At 40.1% G+C, this 15,000-nt stretch overlaps 1 protein-coding gene across 2 annotated transcripts in view; it reads left to right on the plus strand.

Annotated features, from left to right (window-relative positions):
* The window catches only part of LOC123499391 (fibroblast growth factor receptor 3-like), a 176,529-nt gene that overhangs the window by 40,968 nt on the left and 120,561 nt on the right, over positions 1–15,000 (plus strand). The window lies entirely within an intron of this gene.

Consider the following 15,000-nt stretch of genomic DNA (forward strand, 5'->3'; position numbering starts at 1 on the left):
TTTAGTAAAGAGAACGTGACACTTCAGGAGCTCACTTGACCCGGCGCGTTTTGGGACACTTCTGCTGCAGGCTTTTAAGAGAGCAGCAATTAGACGGAATCTTTCTTTCCTCCTTTTATTTTCTTTTTATTTTTTCTTATCTCTCGGCGAATCTCTCATATAGAAATTCTTTTATTCTTGCGAGGCTTTACATCGACCAACCAGAATACTGAGTTTATTTATTCATTTCATTATCTATTGTTGTTGTTTATTCACGCATTCATTCATTCTTTTATTATGTATATGTTTGTCTTTTCTACTCCTTTTTATTTATTTATTTATTTATTTATTTATTTATTTATCTATTGTTGTTGTTTATTCACGCACTTATTCATTCATTTTATTATGTATCTGTTTGTCTTTTCTATTCCCTTTTATTTATTTATTTATTTGTTTATTTATTTATTTATTTATTTATTTACTCAGCCACAAGCATTCATTGACATACGCTTTAATAATACAAAGTTGAATTGTCTCATATTTTGTTTTATATATGAAGGTTTATTTGAATTACAGAGACAGCTGTTCTCACTTTTTTGTTGTTTATTGTGAGAATGAGTCAATTGTCTTGAAAGCTTTGCGATTCCTTTGTTAAGTGTTCTCTCTCTGTCTGTCTGCCTGTTTGTGTGTCTGCTTCTCTGTTTCTCATACTGGCTGGCTTATTCTCTGTCACTTTCTTTGTCTGTCTGTCTGTCTGGTTGTGTGGATTTCTAGCTGGCGTGTTATTTGTTAAATTGAATTTTTCTTAGTTTGTCTGTCTTTCTGGCTATCTGTTTATGTTCGTTTGTTTGTGTATCTGTTTGTATCTATTGATTCATATTTCTTCTCGTGTGTCTGTCTCTCTGTCTGTTCATCTGTCTGTCTCTCTGTCTGTCTGTCTGTCTGTCTGTCTTCCCAAAGAATATAGCCAAATCATGAATAACAGGAAGTAATAACTCGTAAGAAACAGAATAAACCAACAGTATGCATACATGATTTCCTAACAGTATGAACAAAGATTATTGAGACCACGTATATCAGTTACACACACACACACACACACACACACACACACACACACACACACACACACACACACACACACACACACACACACACACACACACACACACACACACACACACACACACACACACACACACACACACACACACACACACACACACACACACACACACACACACACACACACACACACACACACACACAACGATTACAATTTTTCATTTCCCGTTCATTCTTTCCTTTTCCTGCTTTCTAATCTTCTCTCATGTTGCAGCCAGAAGGTGAACGGTTCAGAGCTCACTTTGAGAACTTACTAAACCCGGAACAACAAACACAGAATGACTCACAGACTGATGAACTTGCTATTACTGTGCCAGTCCTAGATGATCCTTTTACACCACAGGAATTGGATGTTGTTTTAAAGGATGTAAATACTAATAAGAGTTTTGTGGGTTTATGTCCGGGTCTCGTCAGGGCTCTGCCTGTCAACTGGTTTTTGTTCTTTTTACATTTGTTTAATGTAATTTTTATGAATGTATGTTATCCTATTTCATGGTGTTATAATAAGTTTTTTGTTCTGTTCAAAGGTGGTATGGATAGGTTAGATTGTGGCAACTACAGGGGGATTTCTATTATGAACACTTTGGCAAAATTATATGATATGTTGCTCTTGAAGAGGCTAAAGTTATGGGTTAATATTGACAAATGCCAAGCTGGCGCCCAACAGGGACGCAGCTGTATTGACCAGATTATGACTCTAAGATTATTATACGACTTTGCGAATGTTAAGAAATGTAAATTGTATGTTCTTTTCATTGATTTCAGCAAAGCGTATGATAGGGTTCCACGGGAAAACTGATTCAAGTTTTAAGGTCGCTTGGCTGTGGTAAAGTAATGTTGAGTGCCTTACAGAAGATGTACGCATGCACCAGAGGTGTGCTGCGCTCTGCAACCATAGAAGCCACAGCGGGAGTGCGTCAGGGGGCCCCGTCTAGTTGTTTGCTTTTTACCGTGTACATTGACCAGCTTGTTAGAATGCTTAAGAGGAGAGTGGGTGAGGATGGTTTCCTTGGAGATCTACATACATTGCTACTTATGGATGATATGGTGTTACTAGCCACGTCAAGGGAGATGTGCCTTAGGAAATTGAATGTGGTATTGGAGTATTGTCGTGAATATGGAATGGTGCTAAATGAAAAGAAAACAAAATTTATGGTAATTTGTGGTACGGTTGAGGATAGACATTGCTTACAGATGGAGGAGTTAAAGATTGACTATACACTTAAGTATCTGTATTTGGGAGCGTGGTTCACGGATGATGCGAAAGCCAACACTGTGTTAAGTCTCCACGAAACTTCAGGGGAAACACAACTAAATAAGTTTGCAATATTTTGTGCGGCAAATACCAACATGCCTTATGTATATAAACGCAAAGTATTTGATGCAGTAGTGACAGCTTCTTTGTTGTATAGTTCGGAGACATGGTTTATGACACATCCAAGGAAAATCATTGCTTTGTACAATAGAGCTATCAAGTGTTTGCTAGGAGTAAGAAAGTTCACCAGTCCTGATCTTTGCATGATTGAGTCAGGCATTTTACCAGCACAGGAAGTTATAGCAAACAGGAGGCGTAAGTTCTTAGAGAAATGCTTGAGGATACCAGACATGGAGGAACCATTTGATATTGTATTTAGATTATGTGAAGCAGCCAACACTCCAGGTTACAAATTCTTAATGCAAACACTGCGGTATAATGCAGATGTAAGACCACTCGTCCAGATAGCTCAGCGGATTCAGGAGAAACCCTCACGGCCTCAAAATATGTGTCATATAGAACAGAACTTAACCCAGACCTTTTGGTCCATTCAGTTTATACTTGTAAGGATTTTATCCCTGATTATAAACGCCAATCCTTCAGTAGATTGCGTTTGATGTCACATAATCTAAAAATTGAAACTGGGAGAAGGAATGCAATACCAAAAGAACTCAGACTGTGTTCATGTCCAGACAATGTCATTCAAAGTGAAGCACATGTGTTGTTGCATTGTACACTTTCTGGACAATTGAGACAGAAGTATGATATGTTAGATTTTTCCAGTTTTTATAACTTAATGGGCTCTGGTGGAAGGGAACGCAACTTATGCGAATATATATACATGAAGTGTTACATTTATATAAATAAGGACCGTGATAATATTCGAGAGAGTTTGTTTATGTAATATAACTGGTAGAAAAAAAATTTGGACAAATATTTGTAACTTACAAGTGTAAAATATCAATTTTGTGTATGAGTTTGTCAATAAATCTCTCTCTCTCTCTCTCTCTCTCTCTCTCTCTCTCTCTCTCTCTCTCTCTCTCTCTCTCTCTCTCTCTCTCTCTCTCTCTCTCTCTCTCTCTCTCTCTCTCTCTCTCTCTCTCTCTCTCTCTCTCTCTCTCTCTCTCTCTCTCTCTCTCTCTCTCTCTCTCTCTGCCGCCGTCAGTGTACATTAGCCCATAATAGCGATGTATACACTCCACCTAAACGTCATTTGGTACCTTTATATAAAGCGCTCAGCTTAACGATAAGTTAGTGGAGTGTTTTGTGGCGGCGAGAGGGAAGCATCGGGGGACGTTAAGGATGAAATATGTCAAGCTGACGCAGTTTTCCCACCGCGGGGACTTAATGGACTAAAATGGATGAGGTCAAGTCGTCTCTACTATTCGCCCTAAACGTATTTCTTCATTTACTAACGTATGAGGACTAGGGGTGGATGACAGAGAGAGAGAGAGAGAGAGAGAGAGAGAGAGAGAGAGAGAGAGAGAGAGAGAGGTCTTCTATACAGATCGATATATAGATAGGAAATGTTTTTATTTAAGTATTTAGCTGATTGGAACTAGATGTAGAAAAAGAAAACATGAAAAAAATGCCTTAAAAAGTAATGAAAAATAAAAAGATACTTTGAAAAATGTATGGAAAAACTGACAAAGGAAAAATGTAGTAAGGAAAAAAAATGAGTTATGTAAAACTTAAACTAATTGATACCGTAACATACCATTATTCTTTATGCACCATTCCTCTTTTTTTCCCTTTTTTTTTTTTTTTGTCCAAGTCCTACATTTTAGTAACATTTTTCCTCGTGTCATTTATTCGTGTGACATTTTTCTTTTTTTTCAACATGACATTAATTTTTTTTCCTCCACCTGCAATTATTTCCGAGTACCAGTTATTTGCTTTTCCTCTTTTCACGTTCTTAGTCTGATTAATTATCGAACATCTTCCAGTAGCAGGAGAGGGAGTGAATGAGGCAGTGTGTGGGTGGGTGAGTGAAAGGGAAGGACAGGCTCTCTACAGACACGTATCCAATTTACTGTGTTGTCATTTATTAAAAGTATGATTGATTATCGTGCTTCTTGATCCAACAACCTTTGAGTGAATGAATGAGTGAGTGAATAACTGAATGAGCGAGTGAATAAGTGAGTGCTTCTTGATCCAACAACCTTTGAGTGAATGAGTGAGTGAGTGAATAAGGGAGTGAATGTGTGAATAGATACGTGAATCGGTGGAAGTTAGGTGAGTGACTGTGAGTGAATAAGTGTGAGTGGATGAGTGAATATAAGTAAGGGTGTGAATAACTGAATGAGCGAGTGAATAAGTGAGTGGATGTGAGTGAATGAGAGTGAATAAGTGAACATAAGTGAATGAAAGTTAGTGGATACGTGAGTGAAGGTGAATAAATCTGCAAGTTAGTAGACAAGTTAATAAATAGAAGCAAGGATTACATATCTATCGCAAACAAGACAATTTTCATCAAGATTTTTCAAAACACTATTTCTTCTGAATCTGACAATTATTTCCAACTATTTTGGAAGCTGGAGTACCTTTAGTTAGTTAGCCTTTGTCCTTCCAAACTTTTTCATTGTCCATGGCCAGAGCCCCTCTAACACACACACACACACACACACACACACACACACACACACACACACACACACACACACACACACACACACACACACACACACACACACACACACACACACACACACACACACACACACACACACACACAATGAAAAATACAATTCCCAATGTTTATCAAAGTTTTTAACCCAGTAGGCTGTAAGTAATAGACTGTGTGAATGTACGAGCGAATGAGTGAGCCAGAGAGTGAATGAAAAGCAAATTCCTCTTACATCTCGTGCCTTTGAAGGATGTTTTTTCTTTTTGTAATTCAGATTAATTATCGAATATATTAATCCAGTGTGTGTGTGTGTGTGTGTGTGTGTGTGTGTGTGTGTGTGTGTGTGTGTGTGTGTGTGTGTAAGTGACTGAGTAAAGGAGTGAATTTGTGTGTGTGACAGTGAGTGAGTGAGTGAGTGAGAGAGAATAGATGGGTGGGTGTGTTCTTGTCTTTGAAGGTTAATTTTCATCCCAGATTAATATTAATTATTGAATTTCTTAATCCAATGACAGGACGAGAGAGAGAGAGAGAGAGAGAGAGAGAGAGAGAGAGAGAGGCTATGTATGTGGGTGAGGTGGATGGAGTTATGTCTTTGTACTTTTCTCACTATATTATGATTAATTATTGAAACTCATAATCTAGTGAATAGTGAGTGAGAATGAGAACGAGTGAGTGAGTGAGTGAATGAGTGAGTGAGTGAGGGTGAGTGAGTGAGTGAAAGGAAGACTTGACCTGACAAATTCGGGATCTTAAAAGTCGATTATGATAAGGTCGGTGTTGAGTGCCTAATTAATTATTGTTTTCCTATAATACGGTTGGACGTGAGGTATTGTATCATTGCTGGTATTAACATTGCGGAATATTATACATGTATCGGATTGCCCAGGATTCGTTTCGGCGTTCCCTTTAATTTAGTACATCGCAACATTGACTTTACTATTACGGAAGGATATTGTCGGGCGTATCCAGCGACTTTTACATATATTTCTTCTGACCACTAATAGCAGTGCTCCCTATGGTGGAATTGTCAGGTTAGTTAAGGGAGTTTTTGCTATGGAGTATTTGGGTTACTATGGTCCAGTGTAAATTTTCCACGCAACGAGTCCTTTAGCTACAAGATTAATTGTCTCCTAATATTACTCTTCAGGGTACCTTTTTTGTTATCTGTTGTTGTGTTGTGTTGTATTGCTTTGTGTTATTCTGTTATCCTTAGTAGTTATGTTATGTTAGATTGAATTAGAGCACAAGAGAAGCAGCAAATCACGTGATCATGTTATGCAATGTAGTTTATGTTATGAATTTTATGTGAGGTTACGATTCTTGGATTAATTTTTCCTTGGATTGGTGTTATATGGAAGCGTCATAAAAGATTCAGTCTGAGTGCCGGAGCAGTGCGTGTCACCTGGCACAAGAATGGATCTAAAACTCTCAGAAGCGATGCGTGTAGTAATAATTGATGCTCAGGTAATTTGAAGAGTAGCGAACAATAGAGATCAGTATGAAATTCCAGAACAGTATTGGATAACAGAATATTTTTTTGTATAATATATTGGCAGACCATTATTATATCTGAGGGAATAAAGCAATTAATATGGGAAACGTGAGCTAGAATTCTCTCTCTCTCTCTCTCTCTCTCTCTCTCTCTCTCTCTCTCTCTCTCTCTCTCTCTCTCTCTCTCTCTCTCTCTCTCTCTCTGTTTGTCTCCGTCTCTCTCTCTCTCTCTGTCTGTCTGTCTGTCTGTCTGTCTGTCTGTCTGTCTGTCTGTCTGTCTGTCTGTCTGCTCTGCCTGCTCTCTGCTCTCTCTCTCTCTCTCTCTCTCTCTCTCTCTCTCTCTCTCTCTCTCTCTCTCTCTCTCTCTCTCTCTCTCTCTCTCTCTCTCTCTCTCTCTCTCTCTCTCTCTCTCTCTCTCTCTCTCTCTCTCTCTCTCTCTCTCTCTCTCTCTCTCTCTCTCTCTCTCTCTCTCTCTCTCTCTCTCTCTCTCTCTCTCTCTCTCTCTCTCTCTCTCTCTCTCTCTCTCTCTCTCTCTCTCTCTCTCTCTCTCTCTCTCTCTCTCTCTCTCTCTCTCTCTCTCTCTCTCTCTCTCTCTCTCTCTCTCTCTCTCTCTCTCTCTCTCTCCACACACACTTCTATAATTATTTCTGAACATTTCTTTTATTTTTTTTAGTGTTAAGAGTGGTCTGGCCAAGGGCAAGAAAACTTAAAAAGAAATAATCCCATTGAAGAAGAAAGTCCGAAAGTAAGTCCAAAATTACATTGTGAAGTGACTTTTATTTGAGCCTCTTTCTTTGTCTCCTGGCCTGAGCTTGTTTTTCCAGTTGCTGCGAGTAAAAGAAAGAAAAAAAAGTGGAAAAAAAACAGAAAACTTTTTTATATACTGCTTTTTCTGTTATCCGAGGCCGTTTCATGAGTTTGTTTACGTTACAGACTTTTAATGATGTTGTGGGTGTGTTTGAGAGTCACAGAACCATATCATTCTTTGGGTATTTCTGGGTTTGTCATCGCACAGGCTTCCATGACGTTTGTGGTTCTGATCTTTTAGGCGTGCAGATTTACATAGTTTTAGGCATTGCTCTGTTGTCAATCTTAGGGAAACCTTTTGTGATGTTATTTTAGACGTACAGAATGGCGTAACTGTAAGCATCCCTCTGTTTATTATCCTATATTATCCTAGAAAATTTAGTTACCTTTATTGCTGTTTTAATTAATTTGTTTATATTTCTTTTAAGACGTAGGAAATAGCGCAAAGTCTAGGCATTCCTGTTGGCAATCTTAGGTTCTTTCACAAGGTTTATGTCTGTTTGTCTTCAAACGCACAGAATGACAATAATTTAGGCAATGGTGTGTCATTTTATGGGTTTCTTATCGTTCTTATGCTGTTCTTTACACATACAGAGTTACATCATAGCAGGTTTTGTTCTGTCTGTCATCTCAGGGTATGACTTTTCCTTAGACGAACCGAATAATATAATGATTTTAGTGTTTATTCTTGATGTTGCTCTGTGGCCTAAGCTCTTTATGACTTTAGTTACCTTAAGATATATTGAATAGCATAAATATTTTAGGCATGTTTTTTTTTACATTCTTTTAAACATTTCATGACTTTGGTAACCTTTTAGATCTACTGAATTAACATGAAACATTCCAGACATTGATCTTCCTGTTCTTTTAAGCTTTTTAAAACTTTTACAACTTATTCTTTTTAGACGTACTGATAAACATAAGCATTCCCGGCATTATTATTTATGTTTTTCTAAGCCTTCCATGACTTTAATAACATTTCAGATCTACTACATAACATAAACACTTCAGACATTGTTCCTCGTGATCCTTTAAACATTTCATGATTTCAGTAACCATCGCTTTCCTGTCTCCTTTAGTCCTACGCAACACAATGCCATTAATATTCAAGCCACTCCTCTTTACCTTTCGTTTAGGTTTTTTTTTATGACTTCCTCGCCATTTTCCAGACATACACAATCACATCACGTCCCGGCCACCTCTACCTGTTGTTTTAGGCTTACAGAAGAACAGTGACTTTTCAGGCTGTTCACATTCAAGGCATCCATTATCTTTAATAAGACAGCGTGCTCTTCGAAGGCCAAAATACCACCTTCTCTAATATACATTACACTTCGACTTAACTTATTACATATTCATTAACTTGGCTCATCCGACCTCCGAGGCAGGGGAGGAAGTGAGAGAAAGGGAGGGAGCGAGGCAGGAAGTGAGAGAGAGGAAGCAAGGGATGGTTGGGGTGGCGGAAGAGGGAGGGAAGAAAGGGAGAATTACTTGGGGAATATAAATAGGGAACGATGTAAGGGTGTGGAATAAGGTAGAAGGAAGGAAGGAAGGAAGGAAGAAAGGAAGGAAGGAAGGAAGGAAGGAGATTGAAGAGAGAGAGAGAGAGAGAGAGAGAGAAGAAACAGGACTACCTATGTGAAGAAAATAAGAAAAAATTGAAAAGATGGAGGAAAGAGATGAAGAGAGAGAGAGAGAGAGAGAGAGAGAGAGAGAGAGAGAGAGAGAGAGAGAGAGAGAGAGGAGAGAGATAAGGATGGACGAAATGGAGGAGAGAAGAAGGAAGGAGAAGACGAAGGATACAATTGAGTGATCTAAAGTAAAGAAAGAAAAGAAAGAAGATGACTGGAGATAAAGGAAGGAGAGAGAGAGAGAGAGAGAGAGAGAGAGAGAGAGAGAGAGAGAGAGAGAGAGAGAGAGAGAGATTATGGAAGTGGAGAGAAGAAGAAAGGAAAGAGATAGTGAGAGGAAGAAAGAGATTGAAAGAAAGATAAAGACAGTGAAATGAGTTGTGGAAAGTGAAAGGAAATAAAAAGAAAGAAAACTGGAAGAAAAGAAGGAATGAGAGAGAGAGAGAGAGAGAGAGAGAGAGAGAGAGAGAGAGAGAGAGAGAGAGAGAGAGAGAGAGAGAGAGAGAGAGAGAGAGAGAGAGAGAGAGAGAGAGAGAGAGAGAATATTAGAATTAGGAAATGTTCTCTTATCATGTTACGTTGTATAATGTTATGCTGTGTCATGTTATGTTATATTATTGAATTGTATTATGTTGTGCCAGATTAGCTTAAGTCGGAGAGAGGGAGAGAGGGAGAGGGACGAGAAGATCCGGAAATGCAAGAGAGTGAGGCGAGAAATGAGTGTTTGTATTATTATGATCTGTTGTGCTACGTTGAATTGTGTTAAGTTTGATTTGGTTAGGTTAGGTTAGGTTAGGTTTGGTTAGGTTAGTTTAGGTTAGGTTAGGTTAGGTAAGGTTTGGTTAGTTTGGATTACGTAAAGTTAATCTCGCTGAGGTTTCGCTAGGATTAGTTGTTTGCATGTTAGATTTGGTTAGATTACATTGTTAGATAGATAGGTTAGGTTAGGTTAGGTTAGCTTAGGGGCAAACAAAGTGTTGGAAAAAAAAAATCCCGCTGGTTGCCAGGCCCTGTTAGTCATTTAATTGTTGGATAAGAATAGATAATGTCGCTAAGATTTGGCTAGGTTCAGTTGTTTAGATCTTAAGTTTGACTAGATTAGGTTAGGTTAGGTTAGTTTGAGTTATGCAAACTTAATCTTGCCAATGTTTCGCTAGATTTAATTGTATGGATGTTAGATTTCGTTTGATTATGTTAAGAAAGATAAATAGGTTAGGTTAGGTTAGGTTAGATTTCAGTGAGTTAGGTTAGGTTAGTTTTGGGTTAGGTAATCTCGCTGAGGATTGGCTACGTTTAGTTGTTTGGATATTAGATTTGGTTAGATTACTTTGTTAGATAGTTCAAGTAAAGGTTTGGTTTGCTTTGGTTAGGTTAATTTGGGTTTCGTTAAGTTAATCTCTGAAGTTTCGCAAAGTTTACTTGTTTGGATATTAGAATTGGTTAGAATACGTTAAATTAGTAGGTTAGGATAGGTGAAGTTAAGTTATGTGTGACCTAACCAAACCACACCTAACGTAACCTAATGATACAATTCAACACAGCACAACAGGTCACAGTAAAATGAGCACCCTTTCTCTCGCCTCACTGTTCTATTTCCGGATATCCTCATTGCTTAGCGAGGAGAGGGACGAAGATGGAAACACACAAGGGGGAGAGGAGAGAGAAAGGGGACCATATTGTCGTGATCTGTGGTAGTGTTGGCGGCGGTCCAGTCCATCCGTGACTCTGAGGGCGGTTGTCGTAATACGCATACGTTATTACGAACAAGGATGGCGCCTATAAACAACACGGATATAGAGCAACTCCCGCATGTGGCTGAATTAATTAAGGTGTGTGTGTGTGTGTGTGTGTGTGTGTGTGTGTGTGTGTGTGTGTGTGTGTGTGTGTGTGTGTTGTTGTTGTTGTTGTTGTTGTTGTTGTTGTTGTTGTTGTTGTTGTTGTACTCGTTACATTTTCCTCTTCAAACGCATTTATTTTGTCTTCCTCCTTTTCTTTTACCTTCATTTTTATCTTGTTATCTTTTCTTATCTTCCGTCCTCTTCAATTGTTTCTCTTATTTTCTCTTATTTTCTCAATTTCGCTTTCCTTTGTGTTTGTGGCAGATGTGTCCCTGAGAGAGAGAGAGAGAGAGAGAGAGAGTGAGAGTGAGAGAGAGAGTGAGAGTAAGGGCGGGGAGGGACTGCGGTGAGTAATTGTTTTAATCTCAGTTCTCGTACTTAATTTTATCATGACCAAGGAATTAAAGACACGTATTAATAATGTACGTGTGTTACTCTGGTGTTAGTGTGTTATCCTTGAGTTTTATCCTCCTCCTCCTCCTCCTCCTCCTCCTCCTCCTCCTCCTCCTCCTCCTCCTCCTCCTCCTCATCTTCTTCTTTCTCGCTGCTTTATCATCTTGTTTCTTTATATTATCTTGTTGTGTCACCTTGGTCTTGTCATTATTGTCCTCTCTCTCTCTCTCTCTCTCTCTCTCTCTCTCTCTCTCTCTCTCTCTCTCTCTCTCTCTCTCTCTCTCTCTCTCTCTCTCTCTCTCTCTCTCTCTCTCTCTCTCTCTCTCTCTCTCTCTCTCTCTCTCTCTCTCTCTCTCTCTCTCTCTCTCTCTCTCTCTCTCTCTCTCTCTCTCTCTCTCTCTCTCTCTCTCTCATTATTATCTCCCACAATTTATGGCAGTTTCCCCTTTTGCTAAGATATTAAGTTTTGTTTGCAAGTATAACCATGTAACAATTTCATTAAGGTGTAGCTCTATGTACGTATCTCTCTCTCTCTCTCTCTCTCTCTCTCTCTCTCTCTCTCTCTCTCTCTCTCTCTCTCTCTCTCTCTCTCTCTCTCTCTCTCTCTCTCTCTCTCTCTCTCTCTCTCTCTCTCTCTCTCTCTCTCTCTCTCTCTCTCTCTCTCTCTCTCTCTCTCTCTCTCTCTCTCTCTCTCTACAGCTCTTTGAACCTCTGCAGCTGAGTGAGGGAGAAATGGAAAAAAGAATGAGATGTGTAAGGAGTGATGCTGTTTGCACAGGCGAAATGGAGGAGGAGGAGGAGGAGGAGGAGGAGGAGGAGGAGGAGGAGGAGGAGGAGGAGGAGGAGAAGGAGAGGAGGAGGAGGAGTCAGCTTGTTAATAACTGTGTAAAAATTGCAAAAACTTCTCTAATCAGACGCTCTTTGCTCTTCCTCTTTTTTTCTCTCTCTTTCCTTCTCTGATCATATAAATTGTTTTCAAATGTTGTGCTTTTGTGTAGCCTGAGGGAATGGACGAGAGAGAGAGAGAGAGAGAGAGAGAGAGAGAGAGAGAGAGAGAGAGTAGAGGAGAGGAAGAAAGCTAAAGAAAGGGAGGGGTAATGGAAGAGAGTGAAGGCAGGGAGAGAGAGAAAAGAGTATGATTGATTTAAAGCCAAAGGAAAGACAAAGGAGGGAAAAGGAGACAGGTCAGGATACGTAGAAGTCTTATGCAGTACCTTTACAATTTGCTTCACTTGTATTACTTGTTCCATTTGTCCGCCGCTGGGATGGACAGAGAGGGACGGGTACGCTAACCGGCCCTTCGCTCTCTGCTTGTGTTGTGGGAGATTGTGAGTTAGACGGAATGGATAATCACCTGTCACACCCAGCAATCTCTCTCTCTCTCTCTCTCTCTCTCTCTCTCTCTCTCTCTCTCTCTCTCTCTCTCTCTCTATATCTTTGAAAATCGTAAATGAATAACATGTCTGTTATCTCCACATCCTCCTCCTCTTCCTCCTCATCCTCATCCTCCTCTTTCGCCTTCTCCTCTTCCTCTTCCTCTTCCTCTTTCTCTCTCTTCCTCTTCTTCTTCTTCTTCTTCTTCTTCTTCTTCTTCTTCTTCTTCTTCTTCTTCTTCTTCTTCTTCTTCTTCTTCTTCTTCTTCTTCTTCTTCTTCTTCTTCTTCTTCTTCTTCTTCTTCTTCTTCTTCTTCTTCTTCCTCTTCCTTCTTCTTCTTCTTCTTCTCCTCCTCCTCCTCCTCCTCCTCCTCCTCCTCCTCCTCCTCCTCCTCCTCCTCCTCCTCCTCCTCTTCCTCTTCCTCTTCCTCTTCCTCTTCCTCCTCCTCCTCCTCCTCCTCCTCCTCCTCCTCCTCCTCCTCCTCTTGGAAGGAATGGTGGGTGGGGAGGAACCTTCGCCTTTGCTATCCTTTTTCTTTTGCATTAGTTCAGATAAAGTTGTCCATAAACAACCAGGTAGGAGCCAGTTGGCCTGCTGCGGTTTGTTCTTCCTTTGTATTCCTTTGTATTCCTCCTCTTCCTTTTTTTTATGATCTCATTTCGTGCTGGGTAACGGGAGGGAGTGGTGGGTGGGGAGAAGCTTCATCTGTCCTATCCTTGTCTCCTACTATATGGCTTATTATAGAATCATGTAGTATAAAGAACGAGTGACCTCGTCATAGGTCGCAAGTCCTCCTGTCACTCGTCTTTCCTATGTATTCCTATATATATTTCTCCTCCTTCTGCTCCTCTCCCTGCTCCTCTTCCTTTGTAATCCTTTGTAATCCTTTATAAACACATGCTTTGTACTCGTCTTAACATGTACAAACAGAATTTCTATAAATACTCATAATCTCTTTCCGAGATATAACTTGACATAACTCCTTCATTTATTAAAAGGTGACATATTTTTGCACTCGCGAGTCAGTACCGCTTGTGTGACTTGATTGAGTACGTGTAATGCTGAGTGAAAGGAGGGAATAGTGTTGATAATACGCACAGATTGCTTTGTGCTCGCTATTTGTTTTGATGAAGAGAGTAGATTGGGATTTGTTTACGTGAGTTATGCAGTTGTAAAGGGTAGATTAAAGCACAAACACACACACACACACACACACACACACACACACACACACACACACACACACACACACACACACACACACACACACACACACACACACACACACACACACACACACACACACACACACACACACACACACACACACACACACACACACGTCATGCTAAATGCTGCAGTATATGTACAAATATTTCTGCAAACACTGGTACACTAATTATTATTCCCACAGTAATAACTGCTACATCACACACACACACACACACACACACACACACACACACACACACACACACACACACACACACACACACACACACACACACACACACACACACACACACGCACGCACACACACACACACACACACACACACACACACACACACACACACACACACGCAAAACATTGTAATATGACAAACTAATACAACTCCTACACACTGAAAAATATTTCTACACCTGTTCGTCGTTGTCCTCGTCCTCTTTTTCCTCCTATTCTCCTCCTCCTCCTCCTCCTCCTCCTCCTCCTCCTCCTCCTCCTCCTCCTCCTTGTCACACCTGAGCTTCAGACACTCTTTTGTCAAACTAGCAGCGTTGGTGCGGGAAGCCTGAGAGTGCGGCAGTGTGATGTATTGCACGGAGGCGACGCTGCAGGAGGAGGAAATGTACCTGACTGAATTATTGCACGAAAGTTTTCTCGTTTTATTCGCGTCGTGTTGAGGAAAAGGTGAGCAAACAGCGGGGGGAAGGAAGAAGTGAGGCAAGTTCTTGAGATGGAGGCAAGGTAAGGAGGCAGGGAGATAGATAGGTAGGTGGGTGGATGGGATAACAAGTAGATAGGTAACTAAGTAGAAAAACAGATAAAAAGCTGTGGATATGTAAATAGGATAAGAGGCAGAGATAGGTAAGTGTTTATTGAGCAAATGGGTAGGTTAACAGGCAGATGTAGACGGGGAAGTAGATAAGTAGACAGAGTAACAAGAATAACTAGATATTGTTGATAATTAGGCAATAGGTTTCTCGGGAGGATATCAGCTAGATATATTACGTTATGTACACTGGTATTGCGTAACTGGGTAGAATAATTAGAAATGGTTGCTGGGTAGGAAGATAGTAAACTAATAGCAGTCATATATTTTAGGTTAGCTACACTGGTATTGCGTAACTTGGGAGAATAACAAGCAGATATGGCTGGCAGGTAGGAGAGGTATTGTGCGTGCGTGCCTGAACGTTCGTGTGTGTGTGTGTTGTGGAGAGGTGCATTGAACTGAAGATTGGGTAAGAGGGAGCAACGAGG

Source organism: Portunus trituberculatus, chromosome 49 (genome assembly GCF_017591435.1).
Source record: "Portunus trituberculatus isolate SZX2019 chromosome 49, ASM1759143v1, whole genome shotgun sequence".
Classification (NCBI taxonomy): Eukaryota; Metazoa; Arthropoda; class Malacostraca; order Decapoda; family Portunidae; genus Portunus; species Portunus trituberculatus.